This window comes from Oncorhynchus gorbuscha, linkage group LG26 (assembly GCF_021184085.1).
Source record: "Oncorhynchus gorbuscha isolate QuinsamMale2020 ecotype Even-year linkage group LG26, OgorEven_v1.0, whole genome shotgun sequence".
NCBI classification, from domain to species: Eukaryota; Metazoa; Chordata; class Actinopteri; order Salmoniformes; family Salmonidae; genus Oncorhynchus; species Oncorhynchus gorbuscha.
Genome location: NC_060198.1, coordinates 36,808,875 through 36,821,391, shown reverse-complemented (window position 1 = coordinate 36,821,391; position 12,517 = coordinate 36,808,875).

Genomic DNA, 12,517 nt, shown 5'->3' with positions numbered 1-12,517 from the left:
CTCCAAGACCCAGGAACACAGAGGCTCTTTCTATCGCCCAGAGCAGGGTATTTCAGGTTTAATCTTTCAGATGTTCACAGTACATGGAAGACTGGATAGGTGGGACAGGGAATAGGGAGGAGGAGGGGCCATCTCCTGTGGTAGAGGAAGGAGCCGTGAGTGTCCCTCTGGGCTCTCTCATGATGAGTTAGTAGAGGGCTGCTGATACACAAAGGTTCCCCTTACTGACCTGGATACAGCATAGAGGTCATCAGGCCTGACTGGTAACACTCCTTCTGATAACATCTGCTGTCCCTGGATCAGATGAGTCAGGAGAAAAAATCAGAGGCTCACCTGGAAGAGAGTAGGCTTCCATACCGGCTCCCACAAACTAAGGGAAGTCTGATTTGAAGACAATTTGGAGTTCTGAATGCAATGATATTTCTTGAAAATATAATTACTTGTCTTGACAAAAAGCATACATTTTCCTCGATCTGGGTACTTAGACTAGCCTGCAGATATACCATACAAGCTTTCACAGACTCCAAAACAATCTCTACACAATGTTCTCAGATTAGAGAAGTCTGATGAAGACAATTTACAGTTGTGAACTCTTCACTATGTTTGTGAAAATAGAGATTTAACTTCTATAAAAACATGCAATTTCCTCTGAGCACTAGGCTGTAGATACAGGCCTAAGTACTTACAGATCAACTTTGAAGACGTGAAGGGAAAACAGTTGGATATCAGAGACAAAATAAAACTTATGTCAATAATGGGAAAAGTAATACAGGGAACTAATAATCTGAGTTGAAAAATGTACTAAATCAAAGTCACAGCACTGTGGGAACATCATTAATCAGGTGCAGTAAAATGTTCTTAACAGCTAAGCACTCAGTCATTCAGCTCAAAGGTCAGTTGTTTTTCCTCTTTTCACCTGGTCTGTTAAATCAGGCTGCAGGGCATCAACATACTAGCCTCAATACATACTGTACACTGGAAGCGCTTCAGAACTCGACCCACCTCCAACAGCAGAGGGAAATCCCCTTCTGTTGTAATGAGACCACCACTACCCCCCTCTCCTAGGACATTATGTGACACACTAAAGCAACAGCACTATGTCAACAGAGATGGAACCAAGAAGTGAACGGTTGTGGTTTGTGCGCCCTCATTTACCTCCCCCCATTCACAAAGACACTAGTCAGAAGGATGGGTGGATCACAATAGGCAAAAGACAAACTAGCCCTGTCATATATTAAGCTGTTGGTGGTAATCAGTACATTTGACCATTCCTTATGTCACTTTTACAGAGCTAATCTATGTAATTCTAAGGATTTCGGATATTCAGGCGAATTCAATTATCTGCTTTTCAACCTACTAAACTTTTTATTTCACCTTTATTTAACCAGGTAGGCAAGTTGAGAACAAGTTCTCATTTACAATTGCGACCTGGCCAAGATAAAGCAAAGCAGTTCGACAGATACAACGACACAGAGTTACACATGGAGTAAAACAAACATACAGTCAATAATACAGTATAAACAAGTCTATATACAATGTGAGCAAATGAGGTGAGAAGGGAGGTAAAGGCAAAAAAGGCCATGGTGGCAAAGTAAATACAATATAGCAAGTAAAACAGTCGGTAATCTGTTTGTTGACTTGGCTTTCGAAGACCTTAGAAAGGCATGGTAGGATAGATATAGGTCTGTAGCAGTTTGGGTCAAGAGTGTCCCCCCCTTTGAAGAGGGGGGATGACCGCAGCTGCTTTCCAATCTTTGGGAATCTCAGACGACACGAAAGAGAGGTTGAACAGGCTAGTAATAGGGGTGGCAACAATTTCGGCAGATAATTTTAGAAAGAAAGGGTCCAGATTGTCTAGCCCGGCTGATTTGTAGGGGTCCAGATTTTTCAGCTCTTTCAGAACATCAGCTGAATGGATTTGGGAGAAGGAGAAATGGGGAAGGCTTGGGCGAGTTGCTGTTGGGGGTGCAGTGCTGTTGACCGGGGTAGGAGTAGCCAGGTGGAAAGCATGGCCAGCCATAGAAAAATGCTTATTGAAATTCTCAATTATGATGGATTTATCAGTGGTGACAGTGTTTCCTATCTTCAGTGCAGTGGGCAGCTGGGAGGAGGTGTTCTTATTCTCCATGGACTTTACAGTGTCCCAGAACTTTTTTTGAGTTAGTGTTGCAGGAAGCAAATTTCTGCTTGAAAAAGCTAGCCTTGGCTTTTCTAACTGCCTGTGTATAATGGTTTCTAGCTTCCCTGAATAGCTGCATATCACGGGGGCTGTTCGATGCTAATGCAGAACGCCATAGGATGTTTTTGTGTTGGTTAAGGGCAGTCAGGTCTGGGGAGAACCAAGGGCTATATCTGTTCCTGGTTCTAAATTTCTTGAATGGGGCATGTTTATTTAAGATGGTTAGGAAGGCATTTTTTTTTAAAATATCCAGGCATCCTCTACTGACGGGATGAGATCAATATCCTTCCAGGATACCCCGGCCAGGTCGATTAGAAAGGCCTGCTCGCTGAAGTGTTTCAGGGAGCGTTTTACAGTGATGAGTGGAGGTCGTTTGACCGCTGACCCATTACGGATGCAGGCAATGAGGCAGTGATCGCTGAGATCTTGGTTGAAGACAGCAGAGGTGTATTTAGAGGGGAAGTTGGTTAGGATGATATCTATGAGGGTGCCCGTGTTTAAGGCTTTGGGGGGGGTACCTGGTAGGTTCATTGATAATTTGAGTGAGATTGAGGGCATCAAGTTTAGATTGTAGGATGGCTGGGGTGTTAAGCATGTTCCAGTTTAGGTCGCCTAGCAGCACGAGCTCTGAAGATAGATGGGGGCAATCAGTTCACATATGGTGTCCAGAGCACAGCTGGGGGCAGAGGGTGGTCTATAGCAGGCGGCAACGGTGAGAGACTTGTTTTTAGAGAGGTGGATTTTTAGAAGTAGAAGTTCAAATTGTTTGGGTACAGACCTGGATAGTAGGACAGAACTCTGCAGGCTATCTTTGCAGTAGATTGCAACACCGCCCCCTTTGGCAGTTCTATCTTGTCTGAAAATGTTGTAATTTGGAATTAAAATTTCAGAATTTTTGGTGGTCTTCCTAAGCCAGGATTCAGACACAGCTAGAACATCCGGGTTGGCAGAGTGTGCTAAAGCAGTGAATATAACAAACTTAGGGAGGAGGCTTCTAATGTTAACATGCATGAAACCAAGGCTATTACGGTTACAGAAGTCATCAAAAGAGAGCGCCTGGGGAATAGGAGTGGAGCTAGGCATTGCAGGGCCTGGATTCACCTCTACATCGCCAGAGGAACATAGGAGGAGAAGAATAAGGGTACGGCTAAAAGCAATAAGAATTGGTCGTCTATAACGTCTGGAACAGAGAGTAAAAGGAGGTTTCTGGGGGCGATAAAATAGCATCAAGGTATAATGTACAGACAAATGTATGGTAGGATGTGAATACAGTGGAGGTAGACCTAGGTATTGAGTGATGAAGAGAGAGATATTGTCTCTAGAAACATCATTGAAACTAGGAGATGTCATTGCATGTGTGGGTGGTGGAACTAATAAATTGGATAATGTATAGTGAGCAAGACTAGAGGCTCTACAGTGAAATAAGCCAATAAACACTAACCAGAACAGCAATGGACAAGACATATTGACATTAAGGAGAGGCATCCTTAGTCGAGTGATCAAAAGAGTCCAGAGAGTGGAGTGGTTGGTTTCGGGGTCAAGGCGATTTAGACAGCTAGCCAGGACATCGGTAGCAAGCTAGCATAGGAAGGGGTAAGACCTTTAAAACGACCTTCAGCTTTTTGGGTTCACTGAGTTTACAAAACATTTATTTTTTAACTGCTGTTTCCTTGACAGACTGATCAGGTGAATCCAGGTGAACGCAATGATCCCTTATTGATGTCAACTGATTAATCCACTTCAATCAGTGTAGATGAAAAGGAAGAGTCAGGGCAACATATTTAAGTGCCTTTGAACGGGGTTTGGTAGTAGGTGCCAGGAGCACCGTATGGCAACGCTAACTGGGTTTTTCAGGCAATTTCCCGTGTGTATCAAGAATGGTCCTCCATCCAAAGGGTATCCAGCCAACTTGACACAACTGTGGGAAGCATTGGAGTCAACATGGGACAGCATCCCTGTGGAACGCTTTCAACACCTTGTAGAGTCCATGCCCTGCTGAATTAAGGCTGTTCTTATGGCAAAATGTTCAATATACTCTATGTAGATTAATTATCACAGACTCAAGGTAGAAGATAGACTACATTATCAGATATGTATGTAGCCTGTTGGCATATAATCAAACAACAAGGGGCCTATTGCAATCATCGATGGTACTAAATTATCATCAGCTGGTGTCTCGTTATACCATCAATACCATTATTGGTCACCTCATTACCGCTCATTAAAAGATGATGTCGGTGTTACCCTTAGTCTGGCTTGCAACCAAATTCTTAAAATATGTTTGCCCTCTGGTTGGTATTGTAATCTGAACTGAGTCCTTTTTGAACAGACTATGGGTGATTTATCTATCTATTTGACAAGCATTTTGTAAATAGCATTTTGTAAATGCTATTTAAACAAGCATTTTGTAAATGCTTTTTAAACGTATTTAATTGATTACCACGGCAAATCAAAATGTTAAATTATAAAACAACAGTTGTTGATGTGTATGGCTGCATTTCATGTTTGTACACTTCAATGTTGCGGTAATAGGACCTAGGCCTAGCATTTGAGCGAGAGAGAAAATTATTTGGATAGCAAGAGAACTGCTCTTTTTCAGGCACTCACAAGGCTCATTTGAATTTCCTGATGCACCACGTTAAGATCCGCCATATGTACGTGATCGTCCCAATTTTTTTAAATAATCTATTCCAAAAAACACTAAAAAGCTGAGGAACATTGTTAGTTTGTCTCCAAAACGATATGCCTCATTCCACTCTTTTCTGAGTGTTCCCCCTGGAAAGGTGAGGTGGAGGTGTCTGAGTAGCAACCTGCATTGAATATCTAAGGAAGTCTCTAGGTTTTGATTGCCTGAGGTAGAGTATCTCATAATAAGGCGCAAACCACACTATCTACCAAGAGAGTTTTCATCTGTATTTTTTGTAGCTGTCTACATACCACCACAGACCGATGCTGGCACTAAGACCGCACTCAATGAGCTGTATTCCGCCATAAGCTAACCGGAAAACGCTCATCCAGAAGTGGCACTCCTAGTGTCCAGTGACTTCAATGCAGGGAAACTTAAATCTGTTAAACCAAATTTCTATCAGCATGTTAAATGTGCAACCAGATAGAAAAAAAACTCTTGACCACCTATACTCCACACACAGAGATGCATACAAAGCTCTCCCTCGCCCTCCATTTGGCAAATCTGAACATAACTCTATCCTCCTGATTCCTGCTTACAAAAAAAATGAAAGCAGGAAGCACCAGTGACTGGGTCAATAAAAAAGTGGTCAGATGAAGCATATGCTAAGCTACAGGAATGTTTTGCTTGCACAGACTGGAATATGCTCCAGGATTCTTCCGATGGCATTGAGAAGTACGCCACATCAGTCACTGGCTTCATCAATAAGTGCATTGATGACGTCATCCCCACAGTGACTGTACGTACATACCCCAACCAGAAGCCATGGATTACAGGTAACATCCGCACTGAGCTAAAGGCTAGAGCTGCCGCTTTCAAGGAGTGGGACTCTAACCCGGAAGCTTATAAGAAATCCCACTATGCCCTCTGACGAACCATCAAACAGGCGAAGCACCAATCGAGGACTAAGATCGAATCGTACTACACCGGCTCCGGCAGAGCTTGCAAACCATTACAGACTACAAAGGGAAGCACAGCCGAGAGCTGCCCAGTAACACGAGCATCCCAGACGAGCTAAACTACTTCTATGCACGCTCCGAGGCAAATAATGCTGAAATATGCATGAGAGCACCAGCTGCTCCGGACAACTGCGATCACGCTCTCCGCAGCCGATGTGGGTAAGACCTTTAAACAGGTCAACATTTACAAGGCCACATGGCCAGACGGAAAACAAGGATGTGTACAGTGAGCATGCGCAGACCAACTGGCAAGTGTCTTCACTTACATTTTCAACCTCTCCCTGTCCGAGTCTCTAATACCAACATGTTACAAGTAGACCACCATAGTCCCTATGCCCAAGAACAGGAAGGTAACCTGCCTAAATGACTACTGACCAATAGCAGACACATCTGTAGCCATGAAGTGCTTTGAAAGGCTGGTCATGGCTCACATCAACACCATTATCCCAGAAACCCTAGACCCGACTCCAATTTGCATACCGCCCCAAAATATCCACATATGATGCAATCTTTATTGCACTCCACACTGCCCTTTCCCTCCTGGACAAAAGGAACACTTATATGAGAATGCTATTCATTGATTACAGCTCAGCGTTCAACACCATAATGCCCTCAAAGCTCATCACTAAGCTAAGGACCCTGGGACTAAACATCTCCCTCTGCAACTGGATCCTGGACTTCCTGACGGATCCTGTACTTCCCTGTTCACTCATGACTGCAGGGCCAGACACGACTCCAACACCATCATTATGTTTGCTGTTGACACAACAGAGGTAGGCCTGATCACCGACAACAACAAGACAGCCTATAGGGAGGAGGTCAGACACCTGGCCATATGGTGAAAGGACAACAACCTCTCCCTCAATGTGATCAAGATCAAAGGAGATGATTGTGGACTACAGGAAAAGGAGGACCGAGCACGCCCCCATTCTCATCGACGGGGCTGCAGTGGAGCAGGTTGAGAGCTTCAAGTTCCTTGGTGTCCACATCACCAACAAACTAACATGGTCCAAGCACACCAAGACAGGTGTGAAGAGGGCACAACAAATCCTTTTCCCCCTCAGGAGACTGAAAAGATTTGGCATAGGTCCTCAGATCCTCTAAAGGTTTTACAGCTGCACCATCGAGAGCATCCTGACTGGTTGCATCACTGCTTGGTATGGCAACTGCTCGGCCTCCGACCGCAAGGCACTACAGAGGTTAGTGCGTACGGCCCAGCACATCACTGGGGCCAAGTTCCTGCCATGCAGGACCAGGACCTCTATACCAGGCTCCGTCAGAGTAAGGCCCTAGTCATAGACTCCTGAACATCTAATCAAATGGCTACCCAGACTATTGCATTGCCCACCCCCTCTTTTACACCGCTGCTACTCTATGTTATTATCTATGCATAGTCACTTTAATAACTCTACCTACATGTACATATTACCTCGACTAACTGGTGCCCCCGCACATTGACTCTGTACCGTTACCACCTGTATATAGTCTCGCTATTGTTATTTTACTGCTGCCTTTTATTTACTTGTTCCTTTTATTTCTTATTCTTATTCATATTTTTTAAACTACATTGTTGGTTAGGGACTTGTAAGTAAGCATTTCACTGTAAGGCTGTTGTATTCAGCGCATTTGGGGCAGCAGATAGCCTAGTGGTTAGAGTGTTGGACTAGTAACCGAAAGGTTGCAAGATAGAATACCTAAGCTGATAAGGTAAACATCTGTCGTTCTGCCCCTGAATAAGGCAGTTAACCCACGGTTCCTAGGCAGTCATTGAAAATAAGAATTTGTTCTTAACTGACTTGTGACTAATAAAATTTTATTTAATTTGGTAGAGTGGCCAGACAGAAGTCACTCCTCAGTAAAAAGCATATGACAGCCCGCTTGGAGTTTGCCAGAAGGCACCTAAAGACTCTCAGACCATGAGAAACAAGATTCTCTAGTCTGATGAAACCAAGATTGAACTCATCACGTCTGGAGAAAACCTGGCACCATGCCTACAGTGAAGCATGGTGGTGGCAGCATCATGCTGTGGGGATGTTTTTCAACGGCAGTGACTGGGAGACTAATCAGGATCGAGGGAAAGATGAATGGAGCAAAGTACAGAAAGATCCTTGATGAAAACCTTCTCCAGGGCACTCAGGACCTCAGACTGGGGCGAAGTTTCACCTTCCAACAGGACAACAACCCTAAGCACAGAGCCAAGACAATGCAGGAGCAGCTTCAGGACAAGGATCTGAATGTCTTTGAGTGGCACAGCCAGAGCCCGAACTTGAACCTAATCGAACATCTCTGGAGAGACTTTAAAATAGCTGTGCAGCAACACTCCCCATCCAACCTGACAGAGCTTGAGAGGATCTGCAAAGAAGAACGGGAGAAACTCCCCAAATACAGATGTGCCAAATTTGTAGCGTCATAACCAAGAAGACTTGAGGCTGTAATCGCTGCCAAAGGTTCTTTAACAAAGTACTTTGTAAATACTTATGTAAATGTAATATACGTTTTTAATTCTTAATACATTTGCAACAATTTATAAAACGTGTTTTTACTTTGTCATTATGGCGTATTGTGTGTAGATTGATGAGGGGAAAAACCTATTGAATCCATTTTAGAATAATGCTGTAACGTAACAAAATGTGGAAAAAGTGAAGGTGTGAATACTTTCTGAATGCACAGTTTAGTGTATGTCTGCTGCAGAGGAACAAGAGAGAGCCTTAGAACTGCTCAAAAGATGTTGGCACACCATTTAAAAAGAAGATGGAGAACAAGCTATAGGATGAGAAATACCAGAGTTTTGGCGTAGATCGAGCTGATTATTTTTTACCAATTGATACTTGACGTCACAAGATCGATATTAAATCAGCAAAATTAAGATTGCGATACTCTAATGTATAGATTTGTCCCCCATCCCTAATTTAAAGCCTGGTCACCTCTGCCAACACAAGTGACAGAGGATCAAGTACCCAAACACAATGGAACAAACAATAAGAGCCGACAGAGCGTGCGACTGATGTGGTGTATTCACATCAACATACATACATCCTGTTAGCACTCAAAATAACATCCTATAAAAAAGGCCTATAATCCTACCAGCTAAACATTACTTCGCCACCTGTGTATATTGGTATTTTGGTTTACTAGATCAGGTATAGCCTACCTAACATAAGAAACAACCTAATTCAAATCATTTGCACTATTGCATGCCCTCTTCAGCAAAGGAACAGCTGCTTGCAACTGATCCTCTAGCCTACCACATTCATTCCATTTCCCTGACATACATGTGCACCCCCTGTTTTTTAATGCCAATGTTCTGTACATGCGAGCATCGTGAGCCACACACACACACACACACACACACACACACACACACACACACACACACACACTAGTGGTTAGAGCGTTGGGCCAGTAAACAAAAGGTTGCTGGAGCGGACAAGGTACAAATCTGTCATTCTGCCCCTGAACAAGGCAGTTAACCCACTGTTCCTAGGCCATCATTGTAAATAAGAACTTGTTCTTAACTGACTTGCCTAGTTAAATAAAGGTTAAATAAAAAAACACAAATAAAATAAATAACTAAAAAGGATTGCTTGCTGAATGCTTTGAGAGCCCATCCCCCTTCAACAGTGTGTTCTTAGAACAGGCTGTTCCTAACATCACCCTTTCACACCCATGCATCATCACTTACACCTCTGGGGCTGTGAGAGCAACACACCAGCTCAGTATCACAGCCGCCGGGGGACTATATATTCCCTTTCGCTGTCGTTCTCCTAGTAGTGTTAGACATACAGGGGAATTTAGGGGGAAATTCTAAGTAAACACATACAGTGACAGGACTTTACTTTCTGGACTCTTTAATAACTGACAGAGTTGAGAGGGAGCTGAATTTCTGAGGGACACCGAGCCATGAGTAAACACAAGTTTCGGTCTGGAAAGGACAGGACTTTTGAAAGGATCAAAAAGTAATAGAAATGAGGCCAGACTAAGCAAGGCAATGTAGAACATTCAACTAAACAGGAGATTAATTCAACTAGATTTGACCTTCAGGTTGAATGTCTGGAGCCCAGGGAGGACTTATTTTATTTGACAACTTCCTGTATGTGACAACTCTGCACCAGAAAATATATAAAACATGCCTTTGGATGACAGAGATGATGACTTGAGACAACAAGGCTGCTAGATTAAGCTAAAGGCATACACTTTCTACCCAACTCCACTCACCATTAGTAATAGGCATCACATCTGCCTTGGGAAGCAGCCTGGATGTTTTGTCTAACTACCAGTTCCACAACTTCTTCATAAGATCTTCAAACAGGGAAGGTTTTCACCTAGTAAGTAGCCTGAGAGTTAAACTCTACCCTAGTCATGAAACTGTGATAAGACTACTGAAGACAGTCTCAATCCCATTTAGCACAATAGTACTCAAATGAGATGGCAATCACTCTATAACCCCCTCATATCACAATGCTACTGAAAATTACAATAATTCAGAACAGCACATCAGTAATCAATGCTGTGAATAATGATGCCTTTAATAAGGCACAAATCCCTGCTCATTAAATAATTGTAGCTGTTGTATCAATGGCAACATGTGATAATCACAGCACAGTGAGTGAGTGAGTGAGTGAGTGAGTGAGTGAGTGAGTGAGTGAGTGGTGAGTGAGTGAGTGAGTGAGTGAGTGAGTGAGTGAGTGAGTGAAGCCAGCTAAAGTACATGGGCATTTCCACGGTAACAGATTTTCCACTTTAAAATGTATGCCAAACCAAAAGCAATGATTGCAATGTTTAAAATAAATAAATAAAACTTTAATGAGGCTCTTTCAAGTGAATAATTGAGTATGACAGCTGAGTGCAATTCAAATCAAACGTTATGTCGCATGCACGTGTTTAGAAGATGTTGTTGCAGGTGTAGGGAAATGCTTGTTTCTCTATCGCCGACAGTGCAGTAATCTAACAATTTCACAACAATGCACACAAATCTAAAGTAAAGGAATGGAATCAAGAATATAAAAATATTTTGACGGCGATGTCAGAGCAGCATAGACTAAGATACAGTAGAATAGGATAGAATAATGTTTGTACATGAGTAATGAGATGAGTAATGCAAAATATGTAAACATTATTGAAGTGACTAGTGCTCCATTACATGTAATTTAGCAGGAGGGTCCACCCATGAAGACACACAGACAGACTCCATAGCTGAGCTTTGAAGACAGAAGTCCTCCAGAAGATAACTTTAGTGGAGAGGAAAGAGACTACAAAGCCAGCTGGTGAAGGAGGGAGGGCAATGGGAAAATAAAGCCCTCTCTGCACAACACACTCATTGTCATTCCATGCATTTTCTCACTCAGTGTCTGTGGCTTAACGAGAGCCTAAGTGGCCATGAGGGTGATTTGAGAGAAAGCCTCATACGCCACGGCCAGTTGAGGGCGTACGTAGTGGGACTCCCAGGTCCAGGCCAATCCATACACCAATCCATGGAATGCCCCCTATGATGAGCAATCCAACTGAGTGATGCAATACCCTCTCAATGTAAGGGGAACTCCCACTGTGACTCAACGGTGTGGCTTAACTGGGACACAGCAGGATGACAGAGACAGAGATAAATTACATGCAAGACAAATTGCATAAAAATGCATTGGGATTTGACTAAGTCAAAGTCTGGATCCTTCAACAAGTTCTTATAAACAGTAATAGTGATTACACAGACGTTTCCAGGACAGAATCCCTTTTACAGCGCTGTTATAATATGCCATTTTCTCTGAGACAGTGACTCAGTACCGGCATTTCCTTGAGTGGTGTGTTTCATTTGAGTCCACAACCTTTCGAAACGTGCTGACCGTTTGGGTCCGGCAGATCACAGAATGATGAGCATCAAATAACTAACCGGGATCCTGTGGGAGGTGGAGGGCTGAGCTCGACTGACCACACAGACTGCTGGAGAGGTTTACAGGAAAAGCTAGAGAATGAGTAGAGCTGCTGTCCCTCTCCTTGTTCGGGCGGCGTACGACGTCACCGGTCTTCTAGCCATCGCCGCTCCACTTTTCATTTTCTATTTGTTTTGTCTTGGTTTTCCGCACACCTGGTTCACATTCCCTCATCTGACTAAATGTATATTACCCTCTATTCCCCCCATGTCTGTGTGTGGAATATTTTGTTTGTTATGTGTGGTTCGCATCAGCCTGGTTTGCGCCGGGTATGTGTTTGACGCGTGTGTTTTGTTTATTGTACCGTGGGCATTATCGCTGTTTTCCTTGGGCATGAATAAAGTGTGCCTGTTATCACCCATCTCTGCTCTCCTGCACCTGACTTACCTTCAACCAGTTGCGCACATCGTGACAGCTGCTTTATTTAAAAAACGGAGCTCCAGAAGGCTCTCTCTCACACTGAGCTGAGGAATAGAAAGCAGAAGGACACAGAGGCCTGATTACCACTTGATAACCTGGCTGTGGTAAAGAAGTAGCTGTATCCATAGATGTAGATACTGTACTAAAGAGTACATATGTGTGTCTATCGATAGCTCAAAGCACAGTATGTACTAAGGCAGAAGCCATACTCACAAAGATATTGCAATGTATCACACAATGCATCAAACATGCAAGCGCCCTTGTCAACACCTTTTGTAGGCATAAAAGCAAGTGAGCTTTTCATAAATTCATTCTGCCATGCTCACTCAAGGTCCCAAGTGTTGTAAAAGAT